Below are 23,441 nucleotides of genomic sequence, written 5' to 3' on the forward strand. Positions count from 1 at the left end.
CATGTCTTGGATAAAAATGTTTACAGTCAGTGTTTCTTTTTCTCTTCTGAACTTTTCAAATTTGACTTAAAAAACCTGTTTAAAAAAGTAGCATTGTGCATTGCTCAGTATGTGTCTGTATTGCTTCTATCAAAAGGACTGGAGAACAGTAACATTTAATTTGTTACCGTCTGCCAGGCTGCTCAGTAAACATTTTTTTAATTTGTTCATTTGTAAGGATAAGGCAAAGAATAAAATCTAATTTATCATTTTATTAGAACTGTGTATCTGAGTGATGCAGGACTGTGGATTTAAGAAATCTGTAAATCTCTTTAATAAAGGCCTGGGGAATTATTAGTAGGGACAAATGTAAAATGCCTGACAGTTACATTTCCAAAAGAAAACCACAACAATCTCATTAAAGAAATTACTGACAGCAGCTCACAAATGTTAATGGTTAAAGCAACAAAGGACATCCATACAATATCAGAAAGCAAAGATTTTTTTTAACTATTGATCTGCTAACTTATGGAGCATATCAAAATAATGTGCTAGACAGTTTCTTAGTGAACAGACATCTTCCTTAGCAGTACTAGACAATGCAGTGCCGGAAAAGCTGCTGACGTACAGTGGCTACTACAGTGTAAAAAGATAAAGACAGCTACCGTAATAAATAGGAAGCTTCTAGGAAAGACGACGTTTTGTGCTATAACTTTGCTGAAACCTTCAAAGATTAGAATGAAACAAAAAATTTCAAATGAAATATGTCTTGAGGCATACATTTGGCATGAATATTGAATATTTAAAATGTTTTTGCTTTTGTGTCTCTATGACTGATAAGTCTTATAATGGTGACAATTGCTTATTTCTTTTAGGAATAAGCAAAAAATATTTTTTATCTTTTCCTTCATATTTGAATATTTATATTAGTTGAGCTTTTGTACAAGCATATGTCCATTTTACTTTGCCATAACTTAGAACTTCTGAAATATTTAAAGAAAAATAAAATAAAAGGCCTATTTCTGACCTGTTTATCTGCAACTATAACTGACATGAAGGAGTGTTTCACGGATATATCTGAGAGAATTAGTAAAATCTTATTTTACAGTTTAATTGTATCTTTTCCATTTTCTGCAGGCTCAGTTGCCAAATTATATGCCCATGAACACTAACAGCCTGTATACAGACATGAAGAAATATAACCTCATTTTATCAAGGCAGTTTAACCTGCTGGAGAATCTTCTCTGTGTCTTGACATTCATGACAGACTTTTGGCCTTTTACTTTTAATTTTGCAAAGCTTATCATAATATCCTGGTAACTGAGTAGGAATATTTTAGTATTAATAATTATCTCTTTGAAGCAAAACTAAAACTATTGTATTATATATGAAAAGATATATGCATGAATTTTCCTAGAAATTGTTAACATATTAATTCTCTGTTAATTCAGTTCATCATATTCCTCCCTAAAATGTAAACCATGGAATTTCAAGTGCATTGTTTCAAATCCTCTATCTCATGTCTTAATCCCTGCAGTATTTTACTTTTTATAAAAATAGGAAGAAGAGTGCCTAAGGAAGTTTGTAAAGATAGCATACGTGGTAGCAAATGACCTAGTTCATGCATATCATCCATCAGGTGGAGTCCAGTATTTGCAGGAATATTTTAGCTTTATAATAGAATATGAGCTGAGTTTTGTAACCAGTATTGCTATTTTTATTTTTTCCTCCTATGAACACCAGTGAAAGTGCTTCTATCTCTGCTTCCTCAGTATTCTATTCAAATCTATTAAAACCAGTCAGTTTGTTTGTTTGTTCAAATGTGCATACAAATCTCCCAGTGCAAGCACTGAGGGCTGTAAATATCCAGCAGATTCACTCCCAGGAACGTTGTGAAAAACTTTAAATTCTATTTATTATTTTAATAATAGATTAGAGCATAAAGTTTCAAAATACAATCAAGGCACAAATGCAGACTTCCTTTATTGGCAGACTGATATCATTACAAGTTCTACTGCATATTTTTGGATTTTTTTATTTATGTGTTTTCAGACTTGTTTGAAATGAAAGAAAGCTTTAGCAGATTGTGACTATTCCACATAATATAATTAACTTAAAATACCAAGTTTTTTACATTGCACTTAAATAAAATGGTAAACATACCAGTTATTTTTTTTTTTAAGGGAAAAACTGTTAATAGCAAGTGGTAAAGATGCATACTGATTAGAAGAAATGCTCTTTTACTTTGTTTCACTCGTGTGACCTTCAACACTATGATAATAGGGGAAAGCTTCACAATCACAAATGTATTCTATTTTCACGACATCCTGGCAGTGGCTTGTAGGGCTGTGCTTTGATAAATATTAAGCAAAAATTTAATATTAAATTAAATAATATTTGATAAATAAAAGAAAAATATTAATATTTGATAAATATTAAGCAATAGCAGGCTAGTGATTGTAGAAAGCTAAGCACACCGAGGAAGTTAACCCTTCTTCCTGGTCCCAGTTAAATTCTGTCTCCTTTAAGCCAGTCCTCATAGCTCTGAGAAGACCTCTTTTATGTGAAGAACACTTGTGATCCCATGCAAACAAATAATGAAAAATAAACCTATCAACCTGCAGTAGTGGGAGGCACTTTTCAGACATGCACAGAAGGACAGCTGTGGTGTTATCAATGCGGCTGTGACCCCACTCACGCGTTGCACCTCTGGACATGTGCACTGTGAACTGTGTATTTCTAGGACACTGAGCAGTCAGTTTGAGTCATTTGGTGCTTATGTAGATTAGAGGGAAAAAAATCTGTACTACCTCCTCAAAAAACACAACCTGTGAATAGAACTGATCAAATTATTTGTTGTGAATATTATGTAAAATTAATTCTTATTCTTTAATCTTAGGCAACATGTTCATGTGAGTGTGTTTTGTTTTGTATTATTTAATCAACTGTAGAAAGACTCAATAGTATTTGAGCAGTGATTTGTGCTAACTTTTGTGCAATAGACTCACCAGTTTACAAAAATGAAGCCAGCGGTATTTCTCCGTATCTGCTAAAGAGGGAAGCTGTGGAAGTGCATTTTTTATGAAGCATTTCTTGGAAAAATGTAGCTATTTCCACAATGCCGTTAAATTAGGATGGTAGCCCTTTTCAGAGGTAAGGAGTTTACACTACTGAATGGTAGGTATGGTATTGGGCAGAGCCAGTCATACTGCAACACTGTGAACCCATTTGTCTTGGAATCATTTTTACATTATGCCTGTGGTGTAGAGCATGCCCTAGATCATATTTCCCAAGGTTTCACAGAACAAAGACATTCCAGAAAAGCTGTAAAAGCTGCAAAAGCCTAGATTGCATAGCCACAGGCACTGTGACCCACTCTAGCTTCAGACCTCTGTGCAAGATATAAACTAGGAGAGAGGGAAAGATGAAATATAGGCAACACCCATGGCTTTCCCCTGATTGAAAGGTACCCACCTTAAAAATCTTCATGGATAGGACCTTGCCCCACAGAGAGGTAGCTAGATGCTCGTTCTTGATTTATGATGGTGATAGTGCAGAGTTCGGAGATGAGGACAAGAGAGAAATATTTGATATCTGTGGGTCGTGATTAACAAGGGAAGACCACATTATCTAAATTTCTACATTTCAGGACAAGATTCATTCATATATCTGTAAATTGCCTACCACACACTGGGAGCAATATAAATCATAATTATAAAGTAATATGACACAGTTGATTAATTGCTTAATTATGCCTTAATTAATATTTGTAAAGCAGTTTAACATCCTTGGTTGAAAAGTCTTATAGAAGTGTGAGATATTAAATATTACTATTTACAGTCAGAGATTCTGGCCTGCCCCTGTTCAAATTTCAGAGAGATGCCTTGATAAAACAGTATTAAACTGTCGTTATTATTAAGGCAAGAATCCCTCGCTGTTTCTACCATGGACTGAAATGAAGTCCCAAACTCTATGGATACATTACATATCTTTCAATATCTTCTTAAGGTCCATGCTGATGTGCTGTATCTACAGACCTTCATCACACAGTGAGAAGAGGAAATTCCTTCTATTGACTTATTTAAATATTTTATCTTTTGTTGCAGTAGCATCTACTTTGCTCTAGGCCTCACCTATAATGCAAAAAAAAAATCCCAAACAGCAAAAAAAAAAAAAAATCCCAATTGCCTGTACCCTGAAGAACACACGATATATAGCCCTTGTCCTGCAATCAGATCCACTTGGGCAAACCCAATTATAGGATCAGGGCCTAAATAGGATAATAGGTATTGTAGAAACTACCATAAATTTCTCTCTGGTGTCCTATTTTGCCACTACTTGAACTAAGTGGATAATTCCGGTCATCTTTCTTGTTATGATGTATCAATTCAACACCATAAATTTACTGCTATCAGTCTAAATTTGTCCATAGAAAATCTTTGCAAAGCTAAATTTATATATATATATTTCCCCCAGAAGCTAGATAATTTTGTTTGGAAAAACTCAACAGTGTTAGACTAGAATTGAACAAATAGAATTTTTACAAAACAACGAACATGGAGCTTGGTAAATGCAAAAAGAACTCATTAAAGAAATATCTAGAGATGTGACAAACTGCCCTCAAATAATCTGGATACTCAGTGAACCACAGTATCTGCTGGTTTGCAAGTAGCCAAGACATCTCATTGTCTGCTCTGCATGAGTCCACACACATACTTATAATTAGATACCTGTTCCCTGAAATGACGGTGGCGATCTGATTTGAGAATAAGAGAGTGTTGTTCTTTAAATGCATTCTGTTAACTGTATTGTGTCATGTTGTGTTACATAGCATTCAGTTACTTTGCATCTCATTATGACAAATACTATTTTGATACAAAGGAAAGCAAATGTAAAATTCTGAGAGAAAAAGCAGTTTTTAGGTCAGATTTTTGCTGTGCCATTGAGGTTTTTAAAAGAACAGGAAAATTATTATTAAAGTTGTCCTGACTGCTTTTTCTGTAAGTTCTGACATACATTCTCTTTTATCATTTCCAACTATTTTATTAACCTTTATTTTTAAGTTCTGTTAAAAAAATCTTGCACCACCCTTGATAGGCAAATTGCATAAACTGTGCTTGCCATAAGCAGCATTTACATGTTACCAGAAGCCTATTAACATTACTCCTGCTGTTTTCACTTCACTGACATAAGTCAGTGAAAGCCCAAATAAGTTCTAGGTTTAATTTAGATAGCAGGATATAATTTAGATGCAGGAACACAGGTATCTGGGGCCATTTGAAGTGCGCTGGGAAATTACAAGGCATCTGCAAGAGCTGGCTGATGGAAGATAAGATCTGGAAGAAGTCTGCACCCTTCTGGAGTGTGTAGGACAGACAGGGCACCCAAGCACCTCTGGCTGACTGTAAGCACCTATGTTTAGGCATCTGAATCTCACCCTCTGTAACACGAGAGTGCCACCTTATTACTTTTTAATTCTAATTCAGATACACTATCAACTTGTGAATTTCAGTATTCTGCTGTATTATCTCTGCAGTCCAAATTTTCAGGCATAGTCTTTTTACTTCTGATGACGTTAATTATTTCATATATCATTAAAATCAACTTCACTCTTCTTTTATGCCTGTAATTTGTAACTAGTAAAGCACGAGCAATTTCACATGCATCTTCGAAGGAAAATATTATGTAAGTATTATGCTCAGGTTAATGTTTCTAAAAATGTTACACTTTTTCATGTTAAAGATGCTTTTTTCAACTGAGTCCAGTGAAAAGCCCTGTACATTTCTGTGGATGGGCTTTAAGGCCAGTGAGGAAGAGGTACATTAACAGTATGTCAACTAACAGGCTAGTTGACTAACTGATTACAAATGAGTTTCTCTACACTACCAATGTGTAAATCATTTTGCCTTATGTTCTATAAGCAGTCTGAGGAAAATGCCCAGTTCCTTTAGAAATCATACCTCACATCAGCGAAACAAGCTAAGGATTTCCTAATTTAATAGTCAGCATTACTTACCTATAAGTATTCTGCAACTGTTGAGTCCTGATTCTTCTTTAAAGTATTGTTTTACTGTATGTTTGATACCATAAGAAACAAGGCGGTAATGGCATTTAGAATCATAGAAGCATTTAGGCTGGAAAAGACCTTTGAGAGCATCAAGTCCAACCATTAACCCAGCACTGCCAAGTCCACCACTAAACCATGTTGCCAAGCACTGCATCTATGCATTTCTTAAACACCTTCACGGATGGTGATTGCACCACCTCCCTGGGTAGCCTGTTCCAGTGCTTGACCACTCTTGAAGTGAAGAAATTTTTCCTAACACGCAATCTAAACCTCCTCTGGTGCTACTTGAGGCTGTTTCCTCTTGTCCTGTCCCTTGTTATCTGGGAGAAGATACCTAAACCCACCTGCCTACAACCTCCTTCCAGGCAGTTGTAGAGAGCAGTAAGATGTCCCCTGAGCCTCCTCCTCTCCAGGCTAAACAATCCCAGTTCCCTCAGCTGCTCCTCATGGGACTTGTTCTCCGGACCCTTCACCAGCTTCGTTGCCCTTCTCTGGACATGATCCAGCACCTTTATTTCCCTCTTGAAGTGAGGGTATTTGTTAAAATGAGGAAAAATTCAGAATTTACATATGAAATGTTGCTGTCATCTTCATGAAGAAAGGAAAATACTTTCAATTTGGGCTTCTTTATAGGGAAATAAGACTGAATGGTTATGTATGTTCAGCATTTTTTTAATGAAGAAGGACCAGTAGTAGCAGTCCCCATACAGAAGGTGTACAGAATAGGTTTATCCAACATAAACCAGAAAATGCTTGGTGACTCATTCATACTAAACAGAGGATTGAAGTGGTTTTGAGCTACAAGGATTCACTGTTTTCCTGAAGCATACTTAGGTTAACCATTTTATGCCATTTTATCAAGTGTTCTAAGGAGTACTACAGAGTAGAGAATATAGAATCAAACCCATTATGATATGGCCTAAACCAAGCTGTTCTTTAAAGCCTGATAATATTGAACATAAAAGATACACATTCCTAGCATATTTGGACATCCTTTCAGCATTTTATTGGTGTTTGGATTTTCTTGGATTAACTTCTGATATGAGGAATTCTTTCAAATCCTGTGAAAAAATGATAGGCTGGAGTTTTAAAGTAGTCACTGATTACATGCAAGGATTATATTTCAAACAGTACCTTTTGCAAAGCTTAATAGGAAATAAAAGTGCCCAGTGGTTTTAGAATGAAGATGAGATAATACAAGCACATGGTGAGGATGTGCTTATGAAGACAAGCCTGGGAAGAGGACATTACAATTTCAAGGCAATGACAAAAATTCAATTCAAGTCTATAGAGACTGTATTACAGTGTCAAGACGATGGCAAAATTATGCCAATGTAAGTCTATGGAGACCACTTTACTATGTCAAGACAATGGTAAAACAATGTTATGTAGAATGATTGAGACCACATTGCAATGTTAAATTATGATGCCAAAACCTTGTCATTTCCTGGAGTAATGACAGAGGATTCCGCATGTGTTCCTCACAGCATTGCCTCTGGACCTGTGCTCCAGCTCAGAACACTTCTGTAGCTCCAGCCCTGCATCTTTCTGGAGTATGAACCAACTTTTCTCAGACTTAAGAGTGAAAGCATATGAGTTGTTGGAGCTAATTGTCTTTGCATTTACAGATGCAGGGCTGATGAAGAGCATTCTACCCTTATCTATGATTTTTTAATTATTTTTTTTTTTTTATAATAGCAGGACACGGCCTGACATTATTGACTTTCAGGTGCATTGCCAGCCTGTCTAGTTACCTTTTTTTATGTGAGATTGGTTTGAAAGGAGATTGATGCCTCTGTTTTAGGAATGTTTATTACTTTATATTATGCCAGTTGTTTATAACATTACAAAGTTATAGTTACTGTATATGTGCACAAACAATCTCACAAAAGAAAGAACTAATTCAAAGTACTTCTGCTGAAATTTCCCTCTTCAGTGTGAAAGTGCATGTATTTGATGTTCTTGCAAAATGACAGTTTGAAAGCTTGATTTTTTTCACAGGACAAGAAAAGTGTTGATAATGGTGGAGCATATGTTAGCTACCTCTCCTCCCAGTATGTTTCAAGCCATATATAGAGAGAACAAACTTTCAGCCGTTCAGTTCTCATCTGTTCAGTTCTTGGTAGCATCAACAAAGAAACCAGTATTGATGTTGCTCAACAATTTGCTCATTCTATTATAATGTTCCTTAGTAAGAACAGCAGTGCCAGATTATATCAAAGGTCTGTCTGTCCTAATATCTTGTATGAGGTAGTGGACAAAAGCAGATGTGCAGTAAAGAGTACAAGAGCAGGACCAGGATACAGTATATACCCCTAGAATACTCCTCCTTCAGACTGCTGCTCAGGCATTTCATTTGAAAACTATAAGAAAGGGCGCATTCCTTATGAGATCATGAAATAATTTGCATGATGCTATGATTACCTGATGTCTGTAATGATGTGTATTTGAAAGAGGGAAATAAGACATCAGATTAATTATAAAATTATCTAAGCTACTTAATTTTGCACTGTCACTAATATTGTCAAGCTATCTGATAGACAAGTTCTGCTGTAAGTTCTCTTATACCTACAAGGTGACATATTTACTGATTAACCATTTAAACGTGAACTATTAAAAAAGTGTGTGAAATGGTATTTGCAATCTGAAATCTGACATGTTGTAGTTCTAATTAGAATGTTCAAAAAACTACTCAGGGATAGCTATTAAGAAACAAACAAGAAGATCTTTCAAGATCTCCAACTTTAAAACCACCTCTGATTTCTTTATGATTTGACATGGCAGCTCTAGTAATTTCTCTGGCCATGAGTCTGATTGAATATATAATAAGAAGCCAATAAGAAGCAATAATTTCAGTGGTGTTAAAACTCTTTGTAAGTTTGCAGAGGAAATTTTATCTACTATGGTATAAAGATAATATGTGGGTATTTTTTCTCAGTACAATTTAAAAAACAGAAGACCATAAGTCAGAAAGTTTATCTGTTAGTTATCACACAGTGAAATGACTCTTTCTTTCTCATTTCTCTTTTTATGGCATTGTCAGTGACAGGAGTGTTGTATTTACCTAAGCTTTCCAGGAAAGATATATTGAAGTTTCTTAAGAGGATGAAAATCTTTTTCAGATGAAATTTTAATACTTTCCTGTTTTGCAGAGGTGTTAACAAAGCATTTCTCTGCATAATGTAGTTCTTAGAATTATGTTTGAAAAAGCTAATCACTGTGATTGTGTTATGAGAGTTTCTGCATTGCTTCTGTATAAATTATCCCTCTATGCTTTGTGCCACCTCAGATGTCCTTCTTATTCAACACTATCAATGAAAAATCACTCTACTAACTGTAGTAATCATCATGAGCTTTTGTTTCATGTGAAAAGTTCTGTGATTTCACAGTAATAGCAGATTCACAGTATGATGTCTTTTACAGGTCTATGCTTCTATAATATTATTTTCAGCAGCTTGTGAATATGATACGTTGGATGAGGGAGTCATGCTTGAAGGGATTACATGGGGATTAGGACAGAGGCTGCAAATAGTGAGTGACTGGACAGTGGTCAAACTGTTTTGTAAACACTCAAAGTGCCAAATAATGTATTAAAAACCTTGGACTGCTTAGAAAAAAATTTGGAGGCAATGTTACTCAGCAAGAAGAACATGGGCATAAAGCTGGAGGCACAGGTTATGTTCTTGTGCTACTGACTCATTTATTGCCATGGGTATTAACACACCCTGTTCGCACCTCAGTTTCTCCATCTAACTTGGAAATAACGGTACTTTTTTTTTTCTAAAGCACTTCAAGATCCTTGCATGATGTGCTAAGTGTTACTATTAGTTTTACTATTACACATTATTAATTCATTTTTTTATTATTCATTTAGAGGTTTTAACAAGCGTATGTTGCCTAACATATTATGGGAGATACATAACAGCAAGTAGCTTCCCACTCTATTTTATACATATTAAATTTTTTTCCCCACATTTCATTGTGCATGACACCAACAGTAGCAAGTATAATATGCTATACTTGGACAAATGCCAAAATTTGATTGTATTTATAATTCTATTCTAGCTATATTCACTGCTGGACTTTGAGTGGCACATACAAATTGTTGCCATTCAGACATTGTTATGGACAGGTATTTTCCAACAGATCATGAGAAGAACAAGTCCCAATGAGCAAGAGATTCATTTTATAGCTCAAACAAATTAAGATGTCTCAACTCAGCGAAAGTCTTACTGTGCTTAAATATTATCTGGAATGGCAGAAAGATGTGCATGAGTCTGCAGACAAATAAAATTTAGAGATCTCATATATTATACAGCTAACATGAAATGTGACTCTCCGTCCAGGAGGAGGAATTGAATATTTCTTCTCTGAGAGCAGATCAGAGAAGACAATATCCACAAATAGGAGGTTTCTGACTGAGGGACAAGGAATTGGTTTTTTTTATTCTTTATACAAGAGTATGAAGTGTCCAGAAAATTGCTACCCTAAAAAGAGAAGCACTTGACCAGAAGTGACATGAGGTTCCTATTCATTGTTCCCCCACAAGACTACCATCACCCTTGCTAGTGGTGGCAGTGTTATTTCTTGGACAAAGGTGTTAGGTGTTATCACCTTTGATAATTGAAAAGTCATCCAGCTTTACAGCTGTGGTGCTGCAGCTGTTACAATGGGTTTTCACAATATACCTTTCCTTGATTCCATAGCATCAGCAACGTTTTCAGAAGATATGTAAGGGTTTTAAAACCCCATTCCCTTAGATTTTATTCCTTTTCAGGAAGGGATTTGGGCTCTCTCATGGCTAATTAATTTTTTAAAAATGAATGATGATCAAGCCATCAGGCATTTGGGGAAAATATTTTGCAGGAAATAAGACTAGTGGTTCTGCTGGATATGCAACTGGACTTCTATGATGGTTTCAACTTTCAGTGTTAGCACCACCCTATTTGTTGCTGCGAAGATGAGGTCTTTTCCCCCACCCCGCTTTCCCCCACTGCATTACAAGTACACAGAGCTGTACAGGCCCCTAACTACATCTATTGCAGCTTGCTAACAACTACTTCTGTAAACAAAGCAACAGGCTTGCCATCAGATTGGATATAGTCCTTCATAAGAGTCTCTCCTGTGTTCTTGGAGAAACCTAGAGATGATTACAAGCACAGCTCAGGAAATAAGCCTAGCAGAGCCTAAAGTTGATTCAATTCACACAGAATCTTACAGGGGTAAATCAGGCACTAGAATATAAAAAGTACAGTCAGTTCTAAACGAGTGCTTCCAAGGTCTTTGTGCACTCTGACAGCTCCAGATACTCGACATAAATGAACTTTACACTAGATACCATGAACCCCATGGCTAGTGGTGGCAATGTTACTTCTTGGAATTTTTTTCCTCATGATTTGAAAATAGTGAATAACACAGATTATATACCTTTCCTGTTTATCACTGTAAGTATTCATGAATTGACTCTATTAGCAAATTATACAGAATACACAAAATATTACAATTATGTTATGAGATGCTTTAAAAAATATGAATAGGAATCTATGTTTTCTCTTTTACCATCCCACAAGCAAATGGGAAAGTAGTTAAGACTAGCACAGGCATTTTGTGAAGACTACGCAGCAAAAAGATAAATGAGGAATTAATATGCACTGAGATCTTTCATTACTGACCTTGATAATGTGATTAAGCAGTCTGCATTGAATGAACCTTTGTATATTCATTTATTCTAGAATCCAACCTCAAATTCTATAGCAATAAATTAAGAGATTTCAGTAAAACAAAAGGTGTCTGGGAGAGATCTAATTTTTGAAGCCTGAAATGGTAATTTCATTTTATTGTCTGTTATCTATCCATTTTCATGTATTTATACTTCTTATATCACACTGTAAAGTAAATAGATCAAGCAGTAGCAAAAATGATATTTTCAGTTCAACTGAAAGTACTACATTACAAGAAATCATACAAAACCTTCTGAATTTTCCAGTGTCAAGGAATGAGACACAAATCGGAGAAATCTTCAAAACCTAGGGAGGTTTCTGTTACCTCTGTCAATTGGTTTCATGCTTCTCCTGTGTTTGATCCTCATAAGGCATATAAGGATATTGTTACATCTGAGTTGCACAATTTCTCTGTTTAGTTCTGTGTGGATAAAGGAATGTTTTTACTCCCAGAGCTAGTAATTATCTGTGCTGATGTAATAGTAAAGGTGGAAGATGATATATATGCTGATGTCTTTTTCCCTTAGGTGGAAAAAACTCAGAAAACAAATTTCATAGCTAAAATGTATTAGTTAAAACATTTTGACTTAAAATTTAGTTGCATTAAACTGAAACCGGATGGATGACCATATGGGAGAAGATTGTAAACCTTACTATTCTATGGAAATTTTGCTTCTTAGAGCTTCAGTCAGAAATGATGTTTCAAGACAAACCAAATAAAATCTTTTTCAGTGGCTTTTTTCCTAAATTCCTGCTTACATTCTCAAGTTTCAGCAGCTCTTCCACCATTTTTGTTCCTGTCCTTCATGTTTGTTTTATTGTTTGTTTGTTTTTTTTTAAATTCTGAATGCAATCCTCCCTCTCTTATTTCCTAGATTCACATTCAGTGGATCCAGCTTCACCATGTTACTCCTCTTTTTACATTTGTCTTGTTTCTATTCTACCTAATTTTTCCTCTGTGACATAATAGATGCACAATGCTGAGGTCTGTGAAATGGGGTGTTTCTCATCTTCCTTCTCCAGAAAAGCTCGCTCTTTCACAGATGACCTAAAGTGAACTGTATTTTGCAACTGGAGTCCAGGGCTTATAATTTGAAAAGAAAATTCTACCTAACAATATTTTGCTGAATATGAACCTTAAAATGTGAGATCTCTCATTAAGTAAAGGGGTCTTATTTGAAATGGAGGGATTTGTCAACAGAGTAGGTTCTGGCTTGATTCACTGTTTTTGAACTGGCTGAAGCAATTCTAATTATAAGCTACGATCTAGAACTGTTACTATTTGCCAGATATTTCAACCTTGATGAGCAAGACCCTTTAGGCTCATTTGGAAAAGCTTACAAACAAGGAAATTCAGTGCTGTTCACCCGCTGGGCTTGGGACAAAAAGCAAGTATGAAAGCTGCCAATATTTCTATATTTGCTTGTTTCATCTGAGTGGGACCAGTGCAATGACACAGAAAAAGACTCTCCGAGCCCAGAGCGAAAATAACACACTTGATGTGCTTAATGGGTTTCTTCTAAGAGATTTCTCCAGCAGCTTTAATAGAGCTGGGTGATTGTATGAAAAAAATTTTAGCTGATGAATTTCAGCCTTTTATTTTTCTTTTTTCCCCCCATTGTCTGGATTGTTCACCAAGGGATTTGATTCTGTTTCTGATTTGTAATTATTCACAAACCAGAGCTCAAGTGGTGCATGCTCTGTGTATTTCTGATTAATTACTTCCACTATGAGGCCATTCGCTTTTAGTGCGTTGTGGTGTCTGAGTAAAGCGAATGGGTGCCCATGCCAGAGCTGGGGAGAAGGGAAAGAACACAGCTCTATCTTATAAGAGAAAGCTTTAAAGATTTTGAGCACTTTGTCCTGTTTGGAGTTAGGACAGTAACACAGGAAATATTTTACACCTTACATATTTTAGAATACGTAAGTAAAAGCTTGGAAGGCATTGTAACATTTCAGTAAGATACCACATTTTAAATGAATGCTTCTTCATAATTGGCGCAAACTTATATACACAAATGACCAAATCTTTGTTTAACTTATTTTGCCTTTCTGCAAAGGTTGTAAGAATAGTATTCCCCCAACCCCAGCAACAAAGAGTAGAGTTACGTCACCATAAATTGCATGATAATTAAGTGCATCTCATGGTAATCCAGTGCCTAATGAAGGCAATGAAAGCATGCTCATCATTTGGGATCAGGTGCTCAGTGTTAGTGTTTTGGCTTTAGACTTGAGGAACTGTCGGTTGAAGTAGCTTTCACAGAATCACAGAATGGTTGAGGTTGGAAGGGATTCACAAGCAGCTCTCATGGAAGGAGACTAGCTAAGATCTTGGTTTAGTACCAACGACTGGAATGGGTGGATTAGATCAGTGTTCTCCTCGAATAGAAAACATAAAGTGAGTTGTAGTTCTAGTCACTCTTGTAAGAAGGAGAAAAAAAAAAAAAAAAAGTGGGTCAGGCTTGACTGGCTTGACTCCAATGTGAGTTTTACCTGTCCTTTTTACTCCATGAAAGTCCTTTCCTAGTTTTTATAGAAATATAGAAATAAGTCAGTGAAAGTGTCTAAAAGTTAGGCAATATGCAATGTTCAAAGGTTAAATTGTTCTTTGCATGAATATCAACCTCTCCACCCCCAAATATATATTAGGTAGAAATTGTGGGAGGTTCTTTTATTCTGACAGCCTTATAACTGAGATATATTTTCACCTGTCATGTAAATCAATAAAATATACAGTACTTAATACTTAAATGTTTCACTATTAGAATCATTTTCTGATCCCTCTGGATTAACACATTGTACAATAGCACACTCAATTTTGTATGAATAAATTAAGTGTTTTGCAACTTACAGTAATGAGATGGTTGGTTCACATAACTTTAAAATGATTACATGATACAGCAATGCAAATGTCCAGTTTGGAGATTTGCCTTCTTTAATGACGTAAAGCTCGTCTTTACTCCACTGACTGCTCTATTTCAGTAAGGACGGCAAATCTGGTTAGTGTTTTTACGTTCTATTTTTTCACCTCTTATAATTCATACATTTTTCACCAGCCTTTATATTCCCTTTTATTATTAATTCTTATTTTTCCATAAATTTCACCGAAAAGAGCACAGGTTCTAAGATAGCCGCATTCATTGCTTTGCTTTCTGAGAAGTTGCAAAGACATGCTTCCTCTCTACAGGAGATAGTGACACGTCCTAAATTTCTCTTTCATGGAGTAACAGAGGAAAGGTTGTAAAACCTAGTGGGAAAGATTTGGCAAACTATTTATAAACAATTTATGAAAATGCTCCTTTGAACCTAATCTGAAGCATACATATAAGGGGCTTGTAGGGGCATGAGTAGATGAGTATGGAACATCTAATTAAGCTCCCTGAAGTCAAATACATTTTTAGCTGAACGATTCTGCATCTGTTCATTTCTTAAGAGTTACTTAACTGGAGTTGTCCATGACACCCTCACAGACCATACCAGTGGAAGCAGCTAAGTTAGGGTTGACCTCTGCTACTAACAAACCAGCAGAGGTGTGAAAATAGGGGCTTCAGTATACACGAACAAGATGTAAACAGGTCACATTAAGAAAGACTAATATCTATCTTTATCTAACTAAATTAGGATCAGTTAGGACTTTCCTGGGCAATCTAGCCATGCAGCTAATTATAATAATATAAATGTAGCAGAAGTTAGGTAACATTTATAAAAATACTGAATGCAACCTTTCTGTATCACAACTGTCCACTTGTTTCTGTGGATTAATTAAGCTAATTAATCCCAACCTTCGTAACACAATGATTAAGATTGGGTTTAGAATTTGTTAGCTGTAAGCTAGAAAAGATATCTGTAAATAAAAAGGTAAAATCACTGTTATGCAGGGAATTATTACTGCAAAGATACCCTCTTTAATCTTTTGGAGGGAACTCCATGGTAACTGCATGGCAAATTGGAGCAAAAAATTCATAAAAGTGGTAAGTTTATGTAGAGTAAAAAGATTTTAATTTTAATTTCTCTTTTGGATTTTAATAATTTAATAGGGGTTTTCCCATCTTCCTCATTTTTCTCCCCTTGTGGGCCAAGGACGTCTTTCAAGGCATACTGTGTAAATTATGACTTTTTATTAGTGTGCATTCTATAAATTTTAAATCTTAGCTGTAAACAAATGCTTGGACAGTGACAATGACCCAGGACCATCAGACCTGCAATTTCATCTCTTTTGATTGAGTAACTTAAATACACCACAGACATTTTTGGTTTAGCCATTTGTAGCCATCATTCCATTTGTCATGTTGACATACCACTCTGTCTTGTACTGGACAAGATCTAGTCAAAAGCAGTTTTGATTCGTTTTTGTTTTTTTTTTTTTCTTTTTTGTTAGCATGCTTTCAAAGAAGAGAATACCGGCTAACAATTATGCAGTTTAGATCTGAGTTATATATATAACCAATTTTTTGTAGCTTTTTTCCACTCTCCTCTACTGGCTGCCCAATGTCAAAACAGGAGGTTCTCTTTTCTTTTGCAGTAATCATCTCTGACATGCTGTTGGCAACATTATCCTCCAGGTTCTTTCTGTTGTCTTCTAGAAGACATTTTCCCCATGGGGGAGGAAAAAAAAATAATTCTGTCTTTAAACAAAGAATTAAAAATCAAAGCTAGAAGATGTTGAAATTCAGTGCCCTAGCTCTTGAGCACCTATTAAAAATAAAGTTTTATTTTACCAGTGCACAGAGGACTGTTTAAAAGGGTTATGTATACTTAGCTTTTTATTTCCTTTAACATAGTGTTGATAAGATTAAACCAGGGTTTTCTAACACTACTGTGAAGAGGAAAAATGGGGAATCATAGCTCACATAGCTCAGTGTTCAAAAGAATATAATACATGTTCCTTGTGATGATGTTGTCTGAAGCAATCCATCATTAGTAGGGAGTGAACTAAGTAAACTAAAAGGATCTTAAATGTTTTTTTTTGGGGGGTTGTTTTTTTTTTTTTTTTTTACACAGAAGATAGAGACATGGGACAAACAATCCACAAACACACCCTTTTTAAAAAAATAAACTTGGGAATCAGAATGCATGCCAGTACAAAGAAGGGACCAGTCATGTAGGTACAACTGTCTTTTATATTTTAATTCAGACTGATGAAAACAAATGCAAACTACAGAAGTTTTTCATTATAGATCAAATGAATACTATCCAACTTAGAAATCATCTTAATGATTCCCTACCACTGCCTCAGTCTAATAGACCTGCACCTTTCAAAAAAGATGTAATTCTGATGGCAGAAGAACAATGAAACTGGTTTGCAATGGCTTCAGCCTCTGTTTCCAGCATCTGTCAAGAGTAAGTATGTTAAGTTTCCCTCAGGCAAAGCACTCTACCTGGCTAAGTATTTACACAACATCTGTCAGGTTTGGTTAAAATTTGGTCAAACTATGTTAAAAATCATACATAGTTAAGAGAAACAGACATTGATACACAGGATAATCAGATCACCATTTTTTCTTTAGGAAACCAAATTAAAAGTCTAAAATTACAAACTACTTCCATTTATGAGACAGAAGAAAATAAGAAGCATGCAACTGTAGCAGATGAATGCTGGTTCCACAGAAACTGAGGGAAAATTTGTTTTATGTTTTTAGTATTGCTATAACCTAGGCCTTATTCCTCTAATTTTTCTCCAAGCAAACCATCCCTACTAAAACCAGTTTTTCCTGTGTCAACATCATAGGGTCAGCCTCCAGAAGTCTAACATCCATGTTATATTTGTGTTTGACAGCAAGGATTTTAGTTTCTATATTGCATTGTTCTGCTATTGTGAACTTTCTGTGAGTAGTAGAGCTAAGGTGGCTATGAATATTAATTTGTACCTTGTGTCTTTCTACTGTAGTTGCCTATGCTTATTTACAAAACAAATTGACAATACAGTGAAGAATGATGTCTATAAAATATAACTAAGTAACATTGAAAAAATTGTTCTACAGAATTCTATTTATAGAGGATAAGTGACTGTGTTTTAGCGTTTACCATTAAGTAAATGTGCAGTATCCCAAATATACATATCTTAATGTTCTTATGTGCACACATGGTTATATCCAATAGCAAATGTTTCACTCTACCAAAAGAAACCCAAAAAAACAACCCAGCTTGAAAGAACCCAGATGATCTTACTAAGGGTATAACTACAGTTATAGAGAGTGTTCTCTTCAGAAGAAAACAAAAAAGAAAAAAATCCCTGGACATTAAAGCTGCTATTAAGCCTTTTACCTTATGAATAACATATGTGGTTGTTAATTGTCCATCGTGCTGTTAACTTGTAGAAGATGAGGCTAATTTCATCCCTGCAAAAGAAGTCTTTGTGGGGTAAGAGTCACTGTAGCGTAGAAAGATGATTTGGAATGATGTCATCTCTACAGCAGCAAGTTGTGCAATGTCATTCACAGTCACTACTACTTTTAATGCCTATGACACTTTTCCTTGTTTCAGCTGGTATAGAATCAGTTTTCTTCTTAGTAGCTGCTTCTGGTGCAGTGCTGTGTTTTGGATTTGGTATAAGAACAATGTTGATAACACACCGATGCTTTTAGCTGTTGCTAGCTGATGTTTTACTAAGTCAAGGACCTTTCAGTTTCTCAGGCCATGCCAGAGAGAAAGCTGGAGGGGCACAAGAAATTGGGAGGGGACAGAGCCAGGACAGCTGACCTGAATGAGCCAAGGAGGCATTCCATACCATGGGATGTCATGCTCAGTATATAAACTGGGAGGGGTTTGGCTGGGGCCTGCTGATTGCTGCTCAGCAGCAATTGTTTTATTTGCTCCCTTCCCTTTGGATTTAATTCCTCTCCCCTTCTCCCCCCTTTTCATTATAACTGTTATTATTGTTATTTTTATTTTATTTTATTTCAATTATTAAATTGCTCTTATCTCAACCCTCGAATTTTACACTCCTTTCTAAATCTCCTCCCCATCCCTCTGGTGGGAGGGAATGCGCCAGCAGCTGCGCAACACTTAGTTAACAGCTGGGGTTAAACCATGACACACTCCAGTTTGAAAGTTCATAGAAAAACAACCATTTTGTGCCAGGTTTTTGGAAAAAGGGCCACAGTCTTTGAAGGAGGAATGGGTGCAATACAAATTTGGAGCTGAGTGATAAGGCAAGTGATAATTTGAAGTGCTGGGGATCCTATAGCCTAGTTCTTAGATATGTATTTGCATCCCCATCAGAAATGGACAAAGTACCTGTTGACTACTCCCATCTTCCTCTGAACCAGCTCTATTAGTAGTCAGCAGATTGCAGAGGTACTATGACAGAGGTGTGTGTTAGAAGAGATGTGAAGGACAGAAGGCAGCGGACTTGTGGACCAGTTTGGGAAGAGCACTCTGTGCCTAAGGGGGAGAAGGTGCAGAGACATTTTGGTGAGAGGCAAATGAGGCCAGCATCATTAGCGGAGCAGAGGGGATGAGGGATGATGCCGTAATAATCTCCTTAGCACACCTGGGGACATTGCTGTCAGAGACTAGCCCTGTCCTCCTTGTTTGTCAAAGTGCAGCCATTAAGTTCTGACCAACCAGCTCCTCCTGGCTGGTTACAAAGAACCAAGAATAATGAAATGGTCACTGGGCACCTCATTTGCATCCACTGTACTGCCCTTCTCACAGCAATACACTGGTCAGACGTTGTTACTGCCATACAACAGGTATTCTCATTTTCTACTAAATGAAATGCAGATAAGTGTTTCCCACTTTTAAATTTTCCAACCTTTACACGCTTTTATATGTTCATATCAGAAATCTGATTCTAGCCACTTTAGTTCTCTGCAGTTCTTTCTGAAGGCTCCAGGACAGAGAAAGAAGTAAAAGAAGTAATCAATACCATTGTCTCATGAAAAATCAGATACAGCATTCCAGCATGTTAGGGCAACTTAACATGGGTTTTATATTTCATTAGCAAGGAAACTGTGTTTTTTGTGTATTCCCTTAAATGTTTCACCAATGAGAAACACTTTTAAATAGGACATAGTAAAAAACAAGTCTATGTATTTTTTTTACTATTGCAGATTTCATTATGAAACATCTCAAGATTAAATTTATTCCAATAATCATTACAATGATGAAAAAATTTCTTGCTTCAATAATTAATTTATGCTTCATTTAAATGTATGGAGTAGTTTCAATATAATTTCTTATTAGCTCTAATGACAAATTTTAAAATAGCAGGGCTCTGAAATAAAGATGAAAATTTGCCATACAAGTTATTGCATTTAAATGGACTTAATATTTAATATTTAAAAAATCATTTGATGTAAATAGCCATCATGAATCACGGCAAATATGCTTAGACGTAATTAAACTTTTTCTTTACCCATATCTAGTTGCTTCATAATAAATTATTTTCTTTCTTCTTTTTATTTTTTTAAGATCTTCAAGAATTTGAACTGGAAAAGCCACAGTTTTCCTCTGACATATCAGCATTGCTCATTCAGATTTTCATTATTGTATTGGTCAAGAAATTAGATGCCATGTCATAGATATTTGATTGCATTATGTATATGCTATTATATTATACTTAATGCTAGTATTAGCTCCCTGTTTGGAAGTAATATGCATGCTATATTATGTATTCCACTATAAAAGAAAACCAAATAGAACATAAAGATGTCATTTAGCAGAAGCCTGTGACACTTCTAAAACGTTTAAAGTATAATGTCAGAAATGGAAAAAAAAAAAAATATCTTTCTCTGCCTGGTCCCATTCTGTAATTTGTTTTCCCTTCATATGAGGTTTAAAAGGAAATGTTATCCAAAACATGATCCTGCAAGCATGACCAGAAGGCAGTTCACTGTCTTTTAAGACACCTGACGTGGCAGCTGTACACTGACCACAATACACACGGTTCAGGTCACAGGTGCTGTAATGCGTGGGGTGTCTGTATGCTGAATGTGCACAGTGTGTTTTGGATGCTAAATAATAAACCATGACATTTGGCAGGTACTTCACTAGATCAGTAGTCCTAACAATTACTCACCTGTTTTGGCTTAGACACACACAAAGGTTTTCCAGTGACAAAAATTTCATGACAGAGCCGGTCAGTTACCTGTCTGATGTTGTCAGTAGAAAGTGCATTTTTAGAGAAATTACGCATATGTTTGTATTAGCAATGCTGTGGCATTACCCGTAGCTCTTCAAGAAAATTGTGTTAGTTCCGTGTAAATCCTTAACTGAGAGTGTGACATCGTTCTAGTCTGACACTTAATTTTTTTTAATGTTTAGACTATCATTTTTATATGAAGTGTCTAGAAGTAATGCAAGTAACAGGGGATTAACTTGGAATGATACATTTGAAATCGTTACACTAAACCAGAAATGGGCTTCAGAGATTTTTTGAGGAAGGAAACCACAGAAGTTTGAGTACACAAACTGTTGAAAATTTAGTTGCTTTTAGAAAATAAATCTGCTTAATTCTAAGCAGAAATAACTTCATTGAATATTTTCTGCTTAAAACACTAACAAGAAAAATCAAAAAAGTAACTGGGAAGTTATACTGGAGTTTCACTGGGATCTGGAACCCCTTCTGCTCAATATAGCTGATTTGGGAAAGGGAATGAATAATGTGGTGGCAATATTCCTGATGATACTAAGTCATTAGTATTTAATATTAATGCCGACTGAAAAACTGCAAAGAAATTCCTAAGACTGAGTGACTGTGTAATAAAATGGCAAATGAAACCCAGTGTCAGTGAATGTAAAATGATGTACCTGCGAAACAAACGATCCTAGCTTCACAAATAGGATTGATGGTCCCTGTCTGACTGTTGCCACTCAAGAGCAAGATCTTAGGGTTATAACAGGTAGTTATAGCCCAAAGTTTGCAATCATCTCTGTGCTCAGGAGTCAAACTTAGTGCTAGGAATTTTTAGGAAGAAAATATATGAGAAACCAGTGTAAATCCATTTTTGCATCTGTATCCCATAGACAGCTGCCATCCCTTCCACCTCACAGCAGTGTGTAAGGCGCAACTGAAACAGAGTAAAGGAAGATGATCAGGGTATGGAATGGTTTGCCTATGCAGGACATCTTAGTAGACTTGGATTCTTCAGTATGGAAGACAGGAAATCTGTAGACCAATATAAGTGACATAGACTGAACAGAAATATGATATAGAGCAGCATGGAAGGGGAGAATAGGAGTGCCTGTACTCTCTTACTCCCAGTATGAGAAACAGGGGCATCAAGTGAATCTAGCAGGTGGTTCAGAATACGCATAAGGGAACCACTGCCACATGCATGCTTCAGCTCTGCTCCTTAATATGGGCCCTTGCAGGTGCTATGAGTTTATAGGGGTGGGATGAAATTGGGCATGTAATGCTTACTTAGGACATCTTAGGCAGAAATGGTTGATGGCTGGGATAGTTTTCTAGGGAAATGTGCTTGATCCTTAAATACTTCCTTCTATTATTTCATTAACATCTCTTTTAGGTCACTTTTAGAAGCAGGATACTGGCTAGATAGATAGAGCTATGGTTTGACCCTATGTGTCTGTTCTTAGCTACCAGTGCTCATTTACAAACAGTATTAGAAATGCTTTGATATGACCTGGGATTTTTATTTTTTTTAATACAAATTATTCACATTTTGTGAAGAATTTGTTTCCATTTTACAAGAGACAAACATTTGCTTCTATATTTACTTCAGATTTTTCTTTGCAGAAGATATTTTTTTTCTTGATCAAAATTGAAAACAGCATTTTTCCTTGATCAAAAATGAAAACAACAGGGGTTTTTATATTTGTCTTTTTGTGTGTACAATGTGTCTAACTTCATCAATATTATCAGCAGAAATTTACATTTGGTATAATTTACTTTAGAGGAATATAGTTCAATGAGAAAGATAGCGCTTCTTTGAAAAATATGACTGATCAGTAGGGAGGTAGACCACTTTCTAAAGAATTGTTTTGAAAATTATGTGTGGCTACTTGTACTCAGATACTGCCTGTTGTGCTTATATTTTTTTGCAGTGACTTGCACTTGCCACAACAACAGAAGTTTAACAAACAGTATTTATGTGCTGCAGGCATGGAAGTGTACATAAGCATAAAAGAATGTAACAGAATGCAGGTTGCCAATCACATAACTCAGTTCTCCCCAAAGCTTCCAGATAGTTTTACTTTGCTAAAAGTTTCTTTTGTAGCTTTCTGAATTTTGGAAGTTAGTTGTTTTCCACATGGAAAACCCAAGTAAAGAAAAGATTTCTTCTCTTAAAAGCACATATGCAGCTTACACCTATATCGAAAATAACCATTTTTTGTGTCTGTTAATATGCTATAGAGTTGAACTGCTTTAAGAAAAAAAAAGTTAAAAGCCACTTTTAACCATTTAATGTTCCTGATTTCAGGCCATTGAAGTAAGTGGATTCAAGAATGGGCTGGAGAATTATGTATGTGAATACACCTATCAAACTAGCTGGTTATAAAATATTTGCACCTTTTTCATAAAGGTTGCATCAGCAGAAACAGCATACATATTCTGCCTCAAACATTTGCTTCTCAGAAACAGAGAAAGAGAAGTTGGAGATGTGAGGCAGTTTAGCCATAAGAAATAAGCATTTTAAAATTCCCTTTATGTAGATGAGAAGTATTTCTGGCCTGGCAGCTTTCTAACAGAAGCTAACAAATGGAAGATA

At 35.7% G+C, this 23,441-nt stretch overlaps 1 long non-coding RNA gene across 1 annotated transcript in view; it reads left to right on the forward strand.

Moving 5' to 3' along the window:
• Positions 1-23,441, forward strand: part of LOC308066872 — a 151,057-nt gene that overhangs the window by 122,345 nt on the left and 5,271 nt on the right. The window contains exon 3 of the long non-coding RNA XR_013929349.1: positions 1-23,441. This exon is cut by the window's left edge and continues 117,602 nt beyond it; it is cut by the window's right edge and continues 5,271 nt beyond it. This is a non-coding gene — a long non-coding RNA (uncharacterized lncRNA).

This window comes from Falco punctatus (assembly GCF_963210335.1).
Source record: "Falco punctatus genome assembly, chromosome: 7".
In the NCBI taxonomy this organism is placed as follows: Eukaryota; Metazoa; Chordata; class Aves; order Falconiformes; family Falconidae; genus Falco; species Falco punctatus.